The 21,807-nt window shown below is 35.2% G+C and overlaps 1 protein-coding gene across 2 annotated transcripts in view; it reads right to left on the bottom strand.

The window, feature by feature from the left end:
• Nucleotides 1–21,807, bottom strand: part of MBD5 (methyl-CpG binding domain protein 5) — a 398,748-nt gene that overhangs the window by 338,044 nt on the left and 38,897 nt on the right. The window contains exon 1 of one of the 2 annotated variants that reach the window (XM_090279600.1): nt 1,372–1,490. The exons of the other annotated variant lie outside the window; for it this stretch is intronic. The gene's annotated coding sequence lies outside the window, so the exon portion shown is untranslated. Of the gene's footprint in view, nt 1–1,371; nt 1,491–21,807 lie in introns of those variants that run through there. 2 annotated transcript variants of the gene reach the window in all.

Below are 21,807 nucleotides of genomic sequence, written 5' to 3'. Positions count from 1 at the left end.
ATTTTGTAACAACCACATGTACTTCTATTGTAAATCCCTGGCAACCCTCAAAATGTTCTCTGTACCTATGAGTCTTTTTCTGTTCTGCTTCTTAATTTATTTTTTTAAAGATTCATTTGTTGACAGATATGTATTTATTGCCATTTTATTGTTCATATTTTTTTTTTTCTTCTTCTTCTTCTTACAAATAATCTTTAGCATTTCATGTAACACTGGTTTAGTGGTGTTAAATTCCTTTAGTTTTTTTTTTTTTTTTTTTTTGTCTGGGAAGCTCTTTATGTCCTTTGGTTCTATATGATAGCTTTGCTGAGTAGAGTAATTGTAGTTATAGGTCTTTGCTTTTCATCACTTTGACTATTGTCAATCCTTTCTGCCCTGCAAAACTTCTGTTGAGAAATCAGCTGACATTCTTATGGGAACTCCTTTGCAGGGAACTATCTGCTTTTCTCTTGCTGATCTTAAGATTCTCTCTTTGACTTTAACTTTCTGCATTTTAACTATGATGTGTCTTGGTGAGGGCCTCTTTGGGTTTATCTTGTTTGGAACTCTTTGAGCTTCCTAGACTTGTATGTCTGTTTTGTGTGTTTAAAATTCTTTCTTTAAAAAAAATTTAAATTAGAGTTTACATTCAATATTATTTTGTATTAGTTTCAGGTGCACAGCATAGTGATATAAAGCAAAGTAAATTACAGTGGATGGAGGTTCAAAATCCAATACTAAGGAGCTTAGATGTAAGTCTATCACTAAATATAACCTCCAACAAAAACTAATAAACTCCTGCTTACCCTTCTCAAAGATATCTCCTACAATACATCCTATGTCTTGGAGTGATCCTACTCAACAGCTTCCTGTCATATTTCACATAACCTCTGAAAATGCCAACATTTGATCCCAAGATGGGTGGTTGTTCTCTACAACATGTAATGATTACACTATTCACATTATTTACTGTAATATCACTGTGCATTTACATAACTATTTTAAACTTTGGGGAGTTAATATGTAACAGGCCCTGTGCTGAATTTATTTATGTGTGTCTATTCTCATGATCCTCACAAAAACCGTATAAGCTACTTAACAAAATTTACCCTACTTCATGCACCAAGAAACTTAAGTTTTAGGCAAATTAAGTCACATGCTCAAAATAACAAAATTATTAAATTGCAGTCAGAAAAGTCTAGGGCAAGAGCCCATAGTAACAATCAATAAGCAATACTACCTTGCTTAACATTTTTATAAATGTTATATTAAAACTTTTTGGATATGAGAGCCAGAAATATCATGACAGTATCATTTGCTTCATATACACAGGGGAAAACTACACACCAAAATCATCTATGGGATATCTTAACACAGATATTTGTAACCTACCCTGGAAGATGGTGATGGATCTTGTCCACAGTTGGATTGGGCCCCTGTAAGTATAGAAAATCCCACAGGTGTTTTTGGTGTACAGCCACGGTTGAGAGCTACTGTGTATTACATACTTTTAGAGCACAGGCACATTTTAAATACCAAACAAGTTTTTCCCTGAGCATCATTTTGGATTACTCAGTAGCTGCCTGGAAAACCATGTTAAAAAGGATGATAAAGCTGACATTACCTGGATTGAAATCTTCGCTTTTGTACTAATTACTGTGTGACCTTGTGCTTTAGCTTCCTTATATGAAAACATGTAAAATATTGTTTTTACTAGGGTTATTGAGATGATTGCAAAGGTTACTATATATAGAATTTCGAATGGTGCCTGGTACATGGAAAATTTCAATAAATATTAGCAATTTCATGGGAGTGGTATTGTCGTCGTCGTCGTCGGCAGCCGTCCGTCTCGAGAGACGATGGTATAGCTTCTTAAGAGTCTATCTGCACCGCCGAGAATGGCTGTGCAGTCCGACTCGGGAGTGACACGGTATCTGTCTCCTCCCGTGTTGAATCGACATCTTGCGATGATGCTGGAGTGTCCTCTCCAGTGAAGCTGAAGCTACAGAGCCTGGGCAGGGTGATATGGAGGGTCTGCTGTTGCCCATGCAGCAGACCCCCCCTCTCTTCGCAGCTGAAGGGTCCAAGGGAAAGACGGAGTCAATACAGCTTGGCTTCAGGTGAGCCGCAGGAGTTGCCGGTGTTGACTACAACGTCATACCGCCTTAGGGACTCCGGCTCCGGATTTTCTGTCGGGGTTTACTCCCTTAGCCTTTCCCCTGAAGAGGTATGCCGCAAGGCAGCGGAGGTTTTTTGGAGTCAGAGTTTTCCTTCTCTGATGTGCCCTGACTGGAAGATCGAACCAGCGACACTTAGCTCGCAGGCCGACGCTCAATCCACTGAGCCAAACCAGCCAGGGTTGGGAGCCAAATATATGGTGATGGAAAATGATTTGACTTTGGGAGGCAGGCACAAAATGCAATATACAGATCATGCATCACAGAAATGTACACTTGAAACCTAAATGACCTTATTAACCAATGTCACCCCAATAAATTTAATTAAAAAAGTAAGTAAAAAATAAAAAAAACTTGACAGTGAGAAAGATTTAAGAAAAACTTATCTTTCTTCATTTTTCAGTGATCACAAGTAAAGTTTTAATTTTTAAAAATATTTATTTGCCACTTATGCTTCTTTTTTTCAGGACTGTCCACAGTGATAATTCTAAAATGTTATTCTATTAGGCATCTGCAGTCATTTTTATGGTGGATGATTTAAAGGTATCTACATAAGTGACACCTAGGCTTGGGCTAAAAGAACATGAACTTGAGACTCTTCAAAGTTTCTGGAAAAGTCAAGAAAGCTAGTTTTGTTTCTTGGGCACTTAAATACCCATATTGGTGAAATCTTTCTATTGCCGATGATAAAACACTGGGCTTTTAAAATGATTTTATTTAGTTTTAGAGAGAGGGGAATAGAGAAGAAAGAGGGAGAGAAACATCTATGTGTATGAGAAACACTAATTACCTCTCTCACATGCCCCAATGGGGACCTGGCGGCCTGCAACCCAGGCATGTGCCCTGACCAGGAATCAAATTGGCAACCTTTAGTTTTGTGGGGCAGCGTACAACCAACTGAGCCACATGGCCTGGGCAAAACACCAGGCTTTGAAAAAATAGTAACCAGAAATAAAAAATTTAAAGCATCATTATAGGAAAGCAAAAATGAACAAATTCAGTAGTTTGATTCAAGTAATATTAACTTTAAAATGATTTAAATATTTAACAGTGATGATATCACTCTATGTGACTGAAAGTAAGGGAATTCTAAAAATCATAAAAACAATTATAATGCATGAAGTATGAAAAGAAAATTCCTACAAAATTTTAAAGTCAGAACTAAAAATACTACTAAATTAAAAATGCAATTAAAACGATGTGGCTCAGATTCATACACCAGCCCTACTTGGGTGGGATAGTCTGAGAAAAGTCTGTGATTCCTTTGCTAGGATATACTGAGCTATCAATATTATTTCCTATAAATCTCATACTTTCGGTTAAATTAACTGAGCCTTTCTTTATATTAATAAATTTCACTTAACTGATATTAAGTATAGTTGAGTGCCAGGCACTATGCTTGGAGCTAAGGAGAGACAGAAAAAAACAAAAGCAAAATTACCACAGACCCTCAAAGAGGTTACCCTAAAATCTAGATTGCAGCAACTCAACGAAAAGGTCACATAGAAGTGGGTGGTAGCACAGAAAAGTAATTAGCTTTGTTTGCATTTTCAGGGAAAGACTCCTATAGAAGATCTGAGATTAATTTTGAAGGATAAAAATGAATTCAATGAGGTTGGCAAGGGCCAAGGAGCATTCTAAGCATTTGCTAAGGCCATGGAGACTTGAAATTTCTCCCTTCTGGCTAATTATAAGTGGTTCTGCGCTGCTAGTATATAAAGGTAAGAGCAGTGCCTGTGGGAGCTGCCACCGAAGAGACAAAAGTCATATTAAGGAACCTCATGAGCTATGTCATAGAACTGAAATCTAACCTAAGGTCAATAAGGGACTCATTGGTGGGTTTAACTCTGGGAAAACAATTATTATGTTGAAGTTTTAAAATAATCATTTTGGTGACAAATGGAATAACTGAACACTTCAATAGGACCTGAAGATAACACGCATGATCTGGCTCCTTTGTTCTTCTCTTCAGCTTGATTCTGAACCCTCTCCTCTCTCCTCTATTTGGTGTTCAGTTATATTTTCTGGGCACTTGCACAAGTGGTCTCTTTACTTAGAAACTCTTTCTCTTTTCCTTGAGGGTGTAACTCCTATTTATCTTTTACATCTTAACAGGAATATACTTTCTCCTAGAAAGCTTGCTAACCCTCATAAATAGGAACTACCCACTCTCCATGTGCTACCAAGACAGCTTGTACTTCCCTTCTCAAAGCACTTATTACACTGTCATGTTATTAACTTGACTGCATGATTTTCTCCCCAGTTACTGCAAATTTTATAAGGACAATGATCATGCCTAGTTTGATGACCATTACACCCACAATACCTAGTGTAGGGCCAGGAACACAGAAATTGTTCAAAAATATCCCTTGAATGAGTGCTGAATATGGGGTGTGAGACTAGCAGCAGATCAGCTGAGTGACCAATGATAAAGACCTGAAGGGCAGACAGAAGAGTAATACAGAAGCTGAAACCAATACAATGTAGTGACTTACTTGATATACAGGAGGAAAGGAAAGGAGAATGATAGATTAAATGCTGAAGGATAGTTTCCTATTTTTAAGAACATGGGTAGATGTGACCAACATCATCATGTTCCTGTACCTGTCTGACCTCTCTTACTGCACTCCCCCTCACACACACCAGGTCCAACTGCCACCTCATTGTTTCTCCAATGCCAGGGACACCCCTGCTTCACAGTGTGCATGTTCTGTTTCCATCTTCCTCCATATAACCACATGGCTTGACCCCTCACCTCCTCAGATCTTTCTTCCAATGGCAGATTTTAAGTGATGACTTCCCCAAGCATCTTAGAATTGCAACCTTTATCTTCACCTTGGTTCCCCTCAATTCTCTTCCGTGCTTTATTTTTCCCCAAAGAATTTATCAACATCAGACACACAAATATAGTTTGCTTTGTCACTTCCACTAGAAATGTGTTCCCTTAGGGGAAGGGTTTCTTATTTGTTTATATCACTACTGTATTCTCAGAGTAGTATGCACTCAATAAATGTTTAATTAATTAATCAATAATTGAATGAAGGAATAAACAGTGTTGCCCATAAAGCCATAGAGCAGGAAAAAATGTATTCACAAAGTGATTACAAGTTCATTTTTAGGTATGTTTAATTATAAGATGTCTCTGGGAGATCTAAATAGTGCTCAAAAAAAAAAAAAAAGGTTTCAGTTGGGGCTATGACAATGTATAGAAACATTAAACATTAAAAACCTATGGAAATTGGAGAACAGCAATATTTAAGGAGTAGCCAAAGAAAGGTGAGCAAGGAAAGAAGTCTGAAGAGGAATAACCAAAGGAGTAGGAAGAACACTAGAAAAGGAGAAAAAAGATAATTTCAAGATGTTGAATAGTATCGAATGTAATATAAATTAAAATAAAGGAAGAGAAGGACCCACAGAATTTCATAATTAGATCACTGCTGACTTTATGCAACACAGTTTTAGATGAGCACAACATAATTACAAGTAGAAATACCACTTATTAAGCACCTACTTACATTGCTATGCAAGTTGTTTGGTGATTAAAATATAACAGCTCTATTTTCAGTCAAAATAAGAGGCATAGGCAACATGCTTCACCTCATCCCACAACTACAGAAAAAATTACAAGCAGATCTCAAAACAAATAACACCCAGAACCATCAGAAAATTGAGCTGTATGGAATTCCAACAACCAAGGATTTAAATAAGTCACATATAAGCAGATGGGTAAGGAGGCAGAGTCATGGAGACTGGCAGAGAAGCAGCAAAATGGATAGTTCCACATTCACACGTGGTGAATAAAATTCAGGAGGGATACCTCGGAGCAAAGGATCCCAGCCCCAGGTGAGACCACACAGCCCAGGATTCCAGTACCAGGTAGTAAATCTTCATAACTTCTGGCTATAAAAACCAGTGGGGATTGAGTGGCAGAAGAAACTGCAGGATTTTCAGGCGCCTCTGCTTACAGGGCCCGCACAGACTTAGAACTAATGTAGACCTACTCCCTCTGGGATTCAGCACCAGGGCAACAGCTGGAAGGGCACCAGTCACATATGGAGAGTAAGTGAAGTGACTGGAAACAGGGCCAGTGCAGGGCAAACTTCCAGATGCCAGGCAGTGACACTGTCCTCTCCCCAAACCCTTCTCCTACACAGAGCCACAAAGAGGTGAAGTGGGTTGCCCCGCCCTGGTGATTACCTATGGCTCTGCCACACACAATTTATAGGTGCCTTTTCTACAATAGTCCATGCTACTAATAAAGGGAGTCAAACCAACTCTACCTAATAAACAGAAACAAACACAAGGAGGCTGCCAAATTAAGGAGGCAAAGAAATATGGCCTGAATGACAGAACAGAACAAAACCCCAGAAAAAGAACTAAGTGAAATGGAGATAACCAAACTAACAGATGCAAAGTTCAAAACACTGGTGATATGATACTCAAAGAACTCATTGAATACAACAACAGCATAAAAGAGACCCATGAAGAAATAAAGGTTACATTAAGTGAAATAAAGAAAAATCTACAGGGAACAATCAATGGGGGGGGGGGGAATGATTCTAGATTCAAATCAATGATTTGGAACACAGGAAGAAATAAACATTCAACTAGAAAAGCAAGAAGGAAAAAGAATTAAAAAAAGAAAATGAGGATATTATAAGGAGCCTCTGGGACATCTCCAAATGTACCAACATCCAAACCATAGGGATGCCACAAGGAGGAGAAGAAGAGCAGGAAACTAAAAACTTATATGAAAAAATAATGTAAAAAAAACTTCCCTAATTTGGTGAAGGAAATAGATATACAAGTCCAGGAAGAACAGAGCGCCAAAAAAGTTGGACCCAAAGAGAACTACACCAAGACACCATCATAATCAAAATGTCAAAGGTTAAGGATAAAGAGAAAATATTAAAAGCAGCAAAAGCAGAAAGTTATCTATAAAGGAGTTCCCATAAGACTGTCAGCTGATTTCTCGAAAGAAACTTTGCAGGCAAGAAGGGACTGGCAAGAAGTATTCAAAGTAATGAAAAGCAAGGACCCACAACCAAAATTACTCTATCAAGGAAAGCTATCATTTAGAATGGAAGGGCATCACCACCAAGCCATTATTACAGGAAATGTTAAAGGGACTTATTTAAGAGTAAAGAAAATAAAAGCTATGAACATTAAAGTGGCAACAAATTCACAACTATCAACAACTGAATCTAAAAAACTAAGCAAACAACCAGAACAGGAACAGAATCATAGGTATGGGGATCATTGGAGGATTATCAGCTGGGAGAGGGAAGAGGGAGAATGGAGGGAAAGATGCAGGGATTAAGAAGCATAATTGGTTGGTACAAAATAGACTGGGGGTGTTAAGAAACATAGGAAATGGAGAAGCAAAAGAACTTATATACGTGACCCATGGACATGAATTAAGGGGGTATTGCTGGAGGGAAGGTGGGTACCAGGCAGGGAGGATATGGGGGAAAAATTGGAACAACTCTAATGGCGTAATCAATAAACTATATTTAAAAAATAAAGTATATGGCTCTAATCTCAATCACACTGCCAAGTAGCTATCCTATTATCTAAGTGTTATGAAAGAAACTAGTCTCATAGAGATTGAGTGACTTATGGGTGCACAGAAAAATAACAAGAAACTAAGGTTTGAATCAAAATACAAATATACCTTAAAAATATTTTGTTCATTTGACACTCGATATAAATTATTTCTCCAGGAACAAAAAGCTTGCCACTTTAAACACCAATGCTCACATATTTTAAAGATCTTTAAAGATATTTTTAAAAATCTTATACTTGATAACTCAAGAATGTCATTATGAATATCAATTGCTCTATATATGCCTTTGGGAACTCCTGAGTTGTCTAGAATTTTTGCTTTTATGATGAAAGACACTACAATAATTTTTCAGTATCTGTCTTCATTTTATAATTTTTCTGCTTATGTGTTAGAGTGCTATATATACATCATCTCAGGTGAGCCTCTGGACAACTTTATGATTTAACTTCTATTATTTAAAAAGAAAAGAGGTAGAGAGAGGTTAAATAACTTATCCAATGTCACGTAAGCCAGTCCTAGCAGCAGTTGTAGGTCTCTGAGCCACATTCTTAATTCTGACTCAGCTGTTTTCCAGGCTAATTTTCTAATGCAGTCCTTGGTCACTTTTTGGATAGCCCAGATTTCTAGATTAAGCAATTCCAGTTGGAAATAGTATTGCCCTAAATGAACTTTGAGATATCAAACTTCCAGAAAATTTAATTGGGAAAGAAAAAAGCCATTTAGAATTTTGGACAAATTCTAACAATTTGAGAAATAATGGAAGCATGTGGCACATTAAGCATAACTTTTCTTCCCTGTTGTTAAATGTTTACTCTTCACTATTTGTGAGTACTCTGTCCTAATAGTTTAATAACAAATTACTACAAACTTGTGGCTTAAAACAACACAATTTGTTATCTTGTTCTTCTGCAGGTTAGTAATCTTACATGGGTCTCGGTAGATTAAAATCCAATTGTTGGTAGAGCTGCACTCTTTTCTAGAGGTTCTGAAGAACATTCCCTTGCCTTTTCCAGCTTTAGAGGCTGCCCACATTCCTTGACTTGTGGTCCCTTCCTGTTTTCAAACCTCACAATGGCAGGTCAAGTCATTCTCACATAGAATTGCTCTCAGCTCCTGTTCTGCCTTCCTACTCCATTTTTAAGAGCCCTTATAATAACACAGGACCCACCTTGATAATCCAGGATTAACTCTATATTTTAAGGTTAGCTGGTTAGCAATTTAAACTCCATCTGCAACCTTAATTCTCCTGTACCAGGTAAGGTAACATTTTCACAGGTTCTGAAGATCAGAACTTGGACATTTTTGGAGAACCATTATTCTGTGTACCACAGTAACCAAGAAAATTCTCAACTATAGCATTATGAGCATACTGTTGAAGAATGGGTATGAAGATATGTGTTTTATATTTCTTTTTCTTTATTTCTTTTTTACTGATTCAAAGAAAGAGATGCTAGGCTAATTAGAAAATACTAAAATGGATTACATAATTTTACAGGAAAATTTAGACTGTATTTTAAAAATGTATCTTGCAGATCTTAAAAATAATCTTCAGATACTGTCAGTCTAGGCAATAATAAGTAGCAATGTACTGCTATGATCCTGAAAAACACTTACTTTCTGTAAAAGTGAGAGTATCTTTCTGTTCGTCTGTGTCTACTGCTTCCTTCATCCCATGCCCTTGGAATTTACAAACACTTTCACCCAGGCTGGGCATGTCCTTTGGCCTTGAAATATGCATATGCAATGCAAATTTAAGCTATTTGAATGAAAAGCATCAAAATATCAGTAATTCATTTTATGTGTTGAATGAGGCTTGCACTGTTCAGGAATTATACTGTACTTTAGAAGAGCTAATTATCCCAATTAATTTTTTCAGCAGTAAAAATATTTGAGGAAAACATTTTTAAGCCATGAGTGTGGCGAAAGCTGTAGTATCATCTGCTAATCACAGATCACCTTACTCTCTTTCCTCTGTTTCCTCCAATTTCTCAGAGGATTACTTCTTCAAACTTCCACTGAAAGGAGTGTAACAAGGAGAAACTGCTAACCATAAATATTTAAAACAATAATTCTCAAATTACCAAATAAAGGTGGTCTCTGATATTAAGAAATAATTATAAACTAACTTTTATTATAAAAGCAACAAAAAGATAATCTGGATAGGAATAAACTTAAAACACAAGAAGGACCAATATAAAGGTTAACATTCTACTGAGAAAATAGGACATAAATGGAATAACATACCTTGTTGCTAGAATACTGTTAATACTGTAAAGTTGATAATTATCCCAAATTAATATATAAATATATTTACCACAGTGATTTTCAAAGCATGGTGCCTCAGACCAGCAGAATCAATATCACCCTTGGAATATATTAGAAATAAAATTCCCAGGCCACAACCTTGACTTAGTGAATCAGAAACTTCGAAGTTAAGGACCAGCATACTATGCATTAATAAGTTTCTCACTTAATTTGGATTGATGAAAAAATTGAGATCACTGTTTTAATGTAATCTCACCAAAGAGAATTAGACAAGCTTATTCTAAAGGTCTATGGAAAAATAAATACTAAAAGTTTGGTACTAGAAAATAATATTTCAATATCTATATATGGTGCTAGGTGAGTAGACTTATTGAGGCATTACTTTATAAGTTATATAAATGTCTATCATTATGCTGTACAACTGAAACTAATATAATATTGAGTGTCAGTTGTAATTGAAAATGTAAAAAATTAAGAAAATAAAATTTTGGCAATGGAGACGGGACAATTTGGCAAAGAAATCAATGAAAAAAAAACAGAGTCCAGTAATGGTCTCTATACATAAAGGAACTTAGTACGTAACAAAGTGGCATTTTAAATCAGGAATGGTGCAGAGACAACTGCATAGCACTCACAAATAAACAACAAACCAGTCAAATAAATACTAAAAGGAACAATAAGTTTTTGGAAGAAATTATGGGTAAATTATTATAAATTGAGAATCAAAGGCCTTTCCAAGCAGGTCATAAAACCATAGGAAGACTGGAAAATTTGACTATTTAAAAAAACTAAGAGAGAAAATACTGTTAATCATGCCAAATAATCAACTAGAGAAAGAAATGTTCGTAATATAGAGAACAGACCAACAGTCTAATTCCCTTAACTCACAAAGAGCTACTACAAATCAAAAACTCACTAAAAAATGAGTAAGAATATAAGAAGAGACTCTTTAGGAGTGGTGTGTGTGCTGGGTAGAAGAAGATTTATAAATAGATGGAAGTAAATTAAAACAATAAAGAGATATTTTTTCATTCCTAAAATGGCAAAATGTTTGATAATGCAATGTGGCAAGGGTGAGGAGAAACAGCATTCTCTTTTAATACAGACAAAAGTACAAACTGATGAAACATCACTAGAGAAGCGATTTAGCAACATTCATCAAAATTTAAAAACAAATACATCTCACATTTCAAATGTAGAAACTTATCCTATAGTAATATCAGCACACATGGTCAAAGAGATGAAAATGCAATAATGTCCACTCTATCAATGTTTGAAATAGCAAAATAGTAGACTAACTTAAATATTTGTTTCTAAAAAATGTGCAGATAATAGGAGTATCCATTGATGGATTATCAAACAACAATGACAAACTGAGACAGTTCCATGTATCAGTATGGATCAATATGTAAGGTAAATTACCAAATAAAAAAAATCATGAAGAGTATACAGTATATTTCTATTTTATTTTTTAATGTTTTATTGATTATACTGTTACAGTTGTCCCAATTTCTTTTTCTTCTGCTCCTCTCCACCCAGTGACGCCCCTCTCTCCAGCTGTCCCCCGCTTTTAATCCATGTCCATTGGTTGTGCATATAGTTCTCCTCAACCTCTTCCTGTCTACTCCACTCCCTCCTACTATGCTTCTTAATTCCTGTACCATCTCTCTCCCTTTCTCCCTTCCCCCTCCCTGCTGACCTCACCCCAGTTTGTTCCCCATACCTATAATTCTTTTCCCACTCTCATTGCCTACTTAGTTTGCCTTTGTTTCGATTCCCTAGCTTCTGTTGTTGGTAGTTGTGATGTAGTTTTCATTTTAATGTTCATAATTTTGATCCTCCTTCTTCTAAACCAGTCCCTTTAACATCTCATATAATAGTTGTTTGGATCTAATGAACTCCTTCAGTTTTACTTTGTCCTGGAAGCACTTTCTCTGCCCTTCTATTCTGAATGACAGTTTCGCTGGATAGAGTATTTGTGGGTGTAGGTTTTTACTTTTCATTACTTTGAATATTTCTTGCCAGTCCCTTCTTGCCTGCAGGGTCTCCCTTTAGAAATCAGCTGATAGCCTAATTGGGACCCCTTTGTACATGATTCTTTTCTTCTCTCTTGCTGCTTTTAAGATTCTCTCTTTATCTTTAATTTTTGACAATTTGATTATAATGTGTCTTGGAGTGATTCTCCCTAGGTCCGGTTTTCTGGAACTCTCTGTGCTTCCTGGACCTGTAAGTCTATTTCCTTCCCCAAGTTTGGGAAGTTCTGCTTCATTATTTTTTCACATAATTTTTCTATTTCTAGTTCTTCTTTGCCCTCTGGCAATCCCATTATTCAAATGTTCGTTCACTTATAGCTGTCCCAGAGGTTTCTGAGCCTCTCCTCATATTCCTCCCTTTTTGTTTCCTCTTTCTTCACTGGCTGTTTGTTCCTTCCCTATGTTCCGATTTGTTTATTTGATCTCTGGTTTTCATTTCCTCACCACTTGTCTCGTATGTGTTTTCATTCCTTTCAGTATGACTAGCTTTCATTCCTTCCCCATCTTGTTCCAAATTTTTTGTTAATTCTGTAAGCCACCTTATGACTATAGCTCTGAGCTGAGCCTCAGAAAGATTTCCTATTTGCTCAGTGGTTAGGTCCCTCATCTAACCTGGGGAGCTACGTCACTGGGATTTCAATCACGGTCTGCTTCATCCTGACAGTTTACTGGTTACCTTTGCTTCCTGGGTGGTCTGTAGGGGGCAGAGCCCTGTGTACTCATCACTACCCGGCGACCAGCGACCTTTTTCACCACTCCGTGGTGCTTTGTGTAGTGGCGGGGGTCCAAGATGGATTCCTGCCATTACTCTCCGCTGAGAGACTGGCTCACAGTCCAAGGCAATGGGGGAGGGGGGGTGTGCCTTCCCCAGTGTTGGAATTGCGAGCTGCCGGGTCTCGACTGCAGCCGGGATTGCTCCACTGGTGTTTCTCGCAGTCCCGCCACTATTCCCGCTGCTACCGCGGACAGCACAGCCCGACATTTCCAACCCGATTCCAATTTCGCCCCTCCTACCCGTCCAGATGAGCATTGCTGGTTTATAACTTCAAACGTTGGGCTTCCTTGTAGTTTTATTTTCTTGAATTTCTGGTTATCTTTGGTTTTGAGGTAGTTGTATTCCTACTCAGTTGTGGAGGGAGACAGAGCGTGTCAGTCTAAGCCTCCATCTTGGCCAGAAATCTAGTATATTTCTATATGTATAAAAAAAGATATAGATCTTATCTCTACACACATACATGCTTCTCTAGTATACATTTACAATGGATGCACAGTAACTGTTATCATCAGTTAATATTCTGGTTGGAACTGGGGGACTAGGTTTTAGGGAAAAAAAAACTTTATTTACAGTAATCTTTTGTTTTATTTGTACTATCTGAATTTTTATAAAAACACAGCTCAATATTTAAAATGGCAGAATAAAGATCTCCAAAAAAATTGTCTGCATAAAAATAATAACACTGGCAAAAACTGCCAAAATCACCTTTTTCAAAACTCTGAAAATTAACTAAAGGCTCAAAACAACCCAAGGATTGTTATTATTCAAGAAAATGGCTAAGTCGTGGTAAGAAGAGCAAATCTTGTGGCATTTCAATTTGCTCTAATCCCATTCCACTCTCATGTTCTGGAGTAGCACCAAAAACCAAGAGCCTCACAACTCTGCTAGCTATAAAATCTAGTAGCCCATCAGCCATTTAAGAGATTAGGGTAGTCTTGAGTTCCCCAAAGTGCCCATGCACAGAGACTGTCACTATTGACTTACCTGGCAGCTCACTAAATGGTTCCATTTTCAAGGCATGTCATTTCATCTGACTCAGAGCTACCTCTGTGCAAACAGTCCTAGTCCCAGGGTATTTGCTAAAAACAGTGAGTGGCAATTGAACAGTGAAGCTACTGGAGGTGGCTTTAAACGGCTGGGGTTAATAAGAGGCTGATGGAAAAATTAAGGGAAAACTGTGGAATGAGAGGACCACATGGGGCTACAAAAATTTCCAACATATTCTTGAGATACTAAAGGGTCATGCACAAGCACAGGCTTTGTTCATGACCATGAAAGACCTGAGAGGGCTCTAAGCTATCACCTATGGCTCACTTGGAAGCTCAGTGCAAGGAGCAAGCGAAGGCTAAGGCTAAGGTAGAGCTGAAAACTGCCTGGTGGAGCACTGAGGTCATGCCCCAACACATATACAGAGCCACTCAGCAAAGGCTGAGAGACTTCTTAGTTCAGTTTCCCATCAATCATTAGCTGACTACCAAGCTAACAAAGTAGAGACGTTAGGGTCAACACACAACGAATAACACAGACTTCATAGAAAAATCACTTAAAAAACAAAGAGCAACAACAACAAAATCAAACAGCAATAATGAGAAATCCTGGGGGGGAAGGCATCTTATTTCTAGAGTTGACAAATTATTTAAAATTTCCAATTGCAACAAAAGTATGAGATATGCAAAAAGAAAAGTATGGTCCATAAGCATAAAAAATAGCAGTCAGTGGATACTGTCCCTGAGGAAGGCTAAATGTTGTTATTATCAGAGATTTTTAAAAAATCACTTGTAATAAGATGAAAAACGTAATAGAAGACATGTCTAAGAATTAAAGAAAAGTATACAAATGATGTCTTACCAAATAAAAATAAAATAAAGATAAAGAAATTATTATTTTTTAATTATAGAAATTTTGGTGTTGAAAACTACAACCGAAATGAAAACCTTCACTAGTTTGAACAGGATATTTGAATTGGCAGAAGAAGGTATCAGTTAACTTGAAGACAATGAAATAAAGAAAGGTCAATTGAAATTATCCAATATGAGAAACAAAAAATAGTTTACAAAATTTACAGAGCTTCAGAAACCTGTGGGGTACCACGCAGCACCCATGCATAAAAGGAATCCCAGAAAGAGAGGAGAGAAAAGAAATGAGCAGAAAAAACATCTTAAGAAATAATGACTTAAAACTCCTCAAATATAAATCATAAGAAAAAAACACATTAATCTTAAAACCCAGGAAGATCAACAAACTCAAGTACAATAAACTCAAAGACATCTGCACTCAAACATGTCATAATCAAAATGTCAATGACAAAGATGAGAGATAATCTTGAAAATAGCAATGGGAAATACACCCATGATGTACTAGGGATCCTCAATAAGATTAAAGGCTGACTTCCCATTAGAAACGATGGAGACCAAATGGGTTTGGATGATATATCCAAAATTCTGAAAGAAAAAGATGGTTAACAAAGAATCTTACATCCAGCAAAACTATTATTTGAAAATGAAAGAGAAATAAAGATACCTCCAGAAAAACAAAAACTGAGAGAATATATTGTTAGTAATTATGCCCGAAAGATAAAGAAAAGAATCCTTCAGGCCAACACTAGACAATAACTGTAATCTATCAAAAGAAACAAAGAGCACCAGTAAATGTAACTGCATAGGTAAATATAAAATTCATTGTAACCCTTTTCCTCCTATATTATTTAAAAGACAGATGCATAATTTTAAAAGTGTTGATGGATTTATTATATACATAAATATGTAATCTATATGACGATAATAATACAAGGTAAAGAGGAGGAAATGGAACTATATTGTAGTAAATTTTGGTAATGAAATTAAGGTGATATTAATCTGAACTAGATAATTTTAGGTTGATACTAATTATAATTACCAGGGAAACCATTAAGAAAATAACACTAAAATACATAGTAAAAGAAACAAAGAAAATAAAGTGGTATAGTAAAAAAAAAATTATCAAACACAAAAGAAAGCAATAATGAAGAAATAGAGGAAAAAAGACATAAGAAACACAAACAACAAATAGCCAAATGGCAGATGTAATTCTTACCTTATCACTAGTAACATTATATGTAATTGGAATAAATCAAAAGTTAGAGATTGGAAGACCAAATACAAAAACATGATCCATAAGAGGTACAATTTAGAATCAGATAAAAATAAGTTAAAAATAAAAAGATAAAAAAGTATGCCATACAAACGTAACCAAAAGAGAGCTGGAGTGGATATAATAGTATCAAACCAAAGAGACCTTAAGATAATATTTTTTTTACTAGGCACACACACAAAAAAACATATTATAATAATAATAAAAAAATAAGTCAATCCACCAGAAAGACATAACTACTGTAAACAAACAAACAAAAAGCTCCAAAATACTTAGGCAAAAACTCACAAAATTGAACAGGAAAAATAAGACAACTGAAACAATAATAGTTAGAGAAATCATTATTCCATTTTCAATCATATAATAGAATAATCAGGCAGAAGATCAACAGGGAAATAGAGACTTGAATAATACTAAAAAATAAACTAGATCTAACAGGTCTATAGAATAGTCCACCCAACAGTAGAATATCATTCTTCTTAAATGCATATGGAAGTTCACAAACATGTAAAAAGGAAATAACACATTTCTAAATAATCAATGAATCAAATAAAATATCACAAGCAAAACTAGAAAATATTTTAAATAAATAAAAATGTAAAAAGAATACACCAAAACTAATGGGATTCACCAAAGTTAGAGTAAAGGGAAATTTAATGTAAATGTTTAAATTTTTAAAAAAGAATCTCAAGTCAAATCAGGAATAAAGAAGACTATTATAAGGAAAGAAATATTATAAACAACTGTACATAAAGGAATTAGATAAACTACATATAAAATAGGTATTCATTAAATGACCTTTTGCTGTTGTTTTTAAATTTTTCTGTAGATAAGATCTGCAAAATGTCAGGTCATCACACACAATGAATTAACTCTTGCTTTCATAAAAGATACTGAATTTTAAAATTTATTTTATTTTTACTAAGGTAATAACTTTATGTAGTTTATAAAGTAAAATATTATAAGGCATATAGTGAAAAACAACATTCTTCAGCTGCATCCCTCTCTACTCTGTATCTCCAGAGACAATCATGCTCAACTTTTCTGTTTATTTTCTCTGGCATTAACCTATATATTTCTAAATGATATTCTTAAACCTCTGTTTCTTCATTTATCAACTTTAACACTATTCATTGACTCCTAATCATATATGAAGATTTAACTCTTCAGTATCCTATCCCATGTTTCTACCCAACGCTGATACCAAAACAATGTTATAATTTTGGGTTAAATACCAATGTTATATTATCATAACTTGCAAATATTGTAGGCAAAGTAGTGAACTAGGACCATGTTTATTATTTCTTCTGGAGTTAATAGCTGCCTCATTTTTTTACTTCACTAACTTTCCTATGTACTTAATACAATTATTATGTATTCCTCCAACATCACTGCTAAATATAATATAATAAATATAATTATTTTTTGTAAATGCACAAACATATCAATTTCTTTTGTTTCCTGGGGAGATTCTTCCTAAAGTCTCCCCTTCTTTTAAAAAAGATCTTATTTATTTATTTATTTATAGAGCGATGGGAAGGGAGTGAGAGAGAGAAAATAAATGTGTGGTTGCCTCTCAAGCACCCTCAACTAGGCATATGCCCTAACTGGCACTCATTCCACTGAGCTACACCAGCCAGGGATAACATCTCCATTTTTAAGAGAACAGTCTGAAACTGGTTGTTCTCTTGGTTGGCTAAATAGAGGCCATGCTGACACACGGAATCTCATTTTCAGTTATCTTTCTCTTAATTTATTGAATCACCTACATAAATCACATTTTACAGCACTTTCCTAGGAATCATTCCATGGAAAGTATTTTAAGGGGAGCAGGCAGAAGGCATATTCTTTCTATACTACCATCACACTTGATTTGGCTGGGTATAATGTTCTAAGTAATAACATTGTTTCCCTTATAATTTTAAAGACATTGTTCCACAGTGTAAGCTATGGAGAAGTCCCATGCCATTCTACTCCTTGAATGTGAACTATCTGACATTCCTTGTCCTTGGGAAGCTTTTATTATCTTCTCTTTATGCTTGGTATGCTGAAATTTTGTGGTGATTTTCTGCGGTGTGTGTATTTTTTATTTCTTATGTTAGATATGCAGTTGGCTTTTCCAACGTGGAGATTCATATCCTTCAGTTCTGAGAGACTTATGACTTCTCAGTTAATTTCTTCTCCACTCTACTTTTCTGGTCTTCCTTTATGGGACTTGTATTTTCAACATGATGGTCCTCCTGTGTTAAACCTTGAATCTCATATTTTATTCTGTCTTTTGCTTTTTGTCTATTCACTCCTTTGTTCTGTTTTTTAGGACCTGTCTATAAATTTCTCTTCCAGCCTATTCAAGTTTATAATTAAATTTTGTCTTACTATATTTTAAATTTCAAAGGTCTGCCTTTTCTGATTTTTAAAATTTAAATGGTACAGTATTCTTGTGTAATGGATTCAATATTTTCTCTTAAATCTTTGAGGACATAGTTTGTTTCCTTAACTTATTTATGTTTCTTTTTGTTTTCTTTTGTATTTAATCTTCATTGTCAGTGTCCTCTGGATTCCATTGTGCTCTTTAAGGTATATCATATTTTTCATTGGATGCTTTCCTTAAATTATTGGGCAATTGTTGGAGTGAACTGTTGGACATTCAATCATAAGAACGAAGCACCAAAAGGAAGATTATCAGAAGAACTTGTCAACTTGTGTGGTTCATTGAGAGTTAATCAGGTTAATCAGATACTATGTCCTATCTGTAGGAGGATTTCCAAGTGTCAGGTTCTGAAGATCTCTTGCTCTGGGAATATTCAATAGCCTCAATAGTAAAGTGCTATTTCCTTACCCTGTTTTACTATACAGGTTGAAAAACTTTTAGCAACCTTTCCAATACCTACAATCTCCAGGATATTTCATAAATACATCCACCTAACCTAAAATTATAAAATATTTATAATTCTAATTAATTTTAAAAGATTTGTTGGTTTAAAATGCTTTAGCCAAAATAAAGTTCAAACTATTTAAGTCATTTTCACTGATTTTCACAATACATGTTAAAACATGTTTTATACATACTTCTTACCTTTAAGTGCACTAGAAAAAGAGTACTTTAGACAACACGACATTTTAAAATTCAAGTTTAGATAACTTTAAGATAAATACAGAAATAGAAAGAATTTGGGTTATCATCACAAGTCAACTATTTTAATTTGTAAAATAGAAAACAGCATTTGAAACATTCCTTCAGGAAATTAACTAAATTAGAGAATTGTGACTAGTTAACTAGTCAAAATGTAATTAGACTTATAAAGTGGTCAAATATATAAAGCTATGCACAATGCAGTATTCTTTTATCTGGTTTTGCCTAAAACAACCTACATTCTTACAGTATGTAATCAGCACTAAAATTATTAGTGGTACTTGATGCTTTTGATTTAGTTATGTAAAAAATGCATTCTTTTTCTAAAATTTGAAACAAAAATCCATTGTTGTTACACATGAACAAATGAAATAACTTTGGTATAATAGTTAAATCACAAGTCCAGTATGATACGGTGAAAAAGCACTGAAATGGGAATAAAGGAATCTGGTTTGTTGTTTTTTACTAATATTTTGAACCTGGGTAAATCATTTAAAACCTCTTTGGGCCTCAGCTCCCTACATTATAAAATAAAAGCATTTGAACAGGTAATGTCTATGGGCCTCCCTAGTAGTGAAAGTTTCATTTCTTTAAAGTAATTATTTTCACAGTGACAATATTATTTACTTATTGATAATTTAATGATGGACTTAGTTTTACAATTCTGATGCTTAGGTTCTATCAAAATTACTCATTCTGCCATTATCATGGAGGAGCAGAATGACCTTAAAAGCTGCTACTCGATGGCATGCTGGGACCCACCAAGCCAAGGAAGAGCAGAAACCAAATATTAGAGGTGAATAAGTCCATGCACATCTAGTGAACAAATTGAGAGAAAATGAGAACAGAGCGGGCGTGAGAGTCTAATATTGAAGAAGTCATTCTGAAAGGAAGTGAATAAGAATGACTGAGTCTGCACTTCAGATTGTCTGGGGAGGATAGACATTAAAAAGACACAATTTTATGACTATTTTCTCTGCATGTACCAAGGCCTCGCTTTTTAATGTTCTTGTATCAGAGAATGAATAACTATTGTATCTCTAGATTGCTTTTAAAAAATTTAAAGAAAACATTTCAGGACAATGTGCACAGGAAATCAATCATTTCACTAAAAATTTCTGAGATTGTATCCCTCAAGACGTAAGGGATGTATTTAAGTGGTTGCCTCAACCTGAAACCCCTATCAGTTAATAATTCTTCCAAAGTAAATACTCTCTGAAATTTCAAAATATGATCTTTTAGCAGTTATTTCTAAAAGGGTTTATGTTGTGAAGTTAAGCACACATAAGATTTGGGGATCTGAATTATGTACTTTCTCTCCCTTGCCCTCCATCCATATCCATTCAAATGGTAGGTCACATATGTTCAACTTATATATCTCAAGCATTTGAATTCTCCTTTGCATTCCTAATGCCTCAACAAGTTTAAAGTCACACTATTTCTTGATTAGTTTAGTGCAACAGCTTCCTAACCACCCACTTCATACAAATTTCCCCATTATTTTCCTTAGGCAACAGTTCTATATAAATCATGTCATTTAGACACATGCTACATTCTAAAAAGTTATGTGGCCAAGACATTTTAAAGACCAAGATTTATTCTTAATAAATTAAATTACTTGATAAAATATAAATTTTTCTATATTCCTATTTAAATTTAAGCTTGAAATCTCTGACACACAACCTAGATTTAAATGTGACTTAGGACAAGTATCTTTCCTTTCAAGTACCTTACTTTTGCCATTTGTAAAATTGACAGCCTGGAAGCATTGTCCTTGACTGGCCAGAGGGTATCACCAAAAACCCCAAGGTCCTGGGAAATCTTGGCCTTTGTTGAAAGTAACTACTTGCCCATGTGTGTAGTCTTAGGAGTTCTGGCTGATGTTTGTGGACGATCTTCCAAACATGCCCTCTATTCCTTAGGAGAACTTTAACCCAAATAATCCTGTTGCCTTGATAAATGGTGAGTAGGTTTCCCAGTTAGAATATTTAATGCTTACAGAGCAGGGAATGCCTGGCCTCTTACCACTCAAAAGCTGCAGAGAACCATTATTAGACAATGGGAAATAATAATGCACGCAAAGGACCCCAATAATCAGAGAAAAAAACAAAACCCTGAGAAAAGGGAAGCACCTAGTGAAATGGATGGTTGGAGCAAGAGAAAAAACATTAATAACAGTAATACAGAATAATGGTCAGCTTTAAAACACATTCTGAAATTTTAAAAATCTGATTTTTAAATTTAAAAATAGGAGAAATGAAATTAAGCATATCCCTGTTGAGCTCAGAATTACTGGCTCGTAAGACCAAATGGAAGAAATATGTCAAAATATGCAGCAAATATACAAAGAGAGAAATCTTTGGGGAAGCAGACTTGGAAAATAACTCCATAAGAAATTTCAGGTAAGGAAGATAATAATCACAAGAAAAAAATGGAAGTTAGGAATTAAGAAATAACACAAGTAAAGTTTTCTGATTTGAAGAAGAACTGAGCTGGTGAATGAAAGGACTCACTAAATTCTAGGTAGATTAATAAAAGGAAGGCATACAACTAGACATATTTTGTTAATATTCCTATGTTATAATGATTAAGAGAAACTATTACAAACTTCCAGAAAGAAAGAACAGGTTACCTAGGAAAAAAAAAATCCGATGGAAATCTTACTTCTCGATTACCATACTTGAAGCTGAAAGATACTGGAAAACTGAAGACAAAGAAAGAAATCACCAACAAAAAATTTTATGCCTAAT

This window comes from Furipterus horrens, unplaced genomic scaffold, assembly GCF_987537825.1.
Source record: "Furipterus horrens unplaced genomic scaffold, mFurHor1.1.pri manual_scaffold_1, whole genome shotgun sequence".
Taxonomy (NCBI): Eukaryota; Metazoa; Chordata; class Mammalia; order Chiroptera; family Furipteridae; genus Furipterus; species Furipterus horrens.
This window is presented reverse-complemented; position numbering and strand designations above follow the sequence as displayed.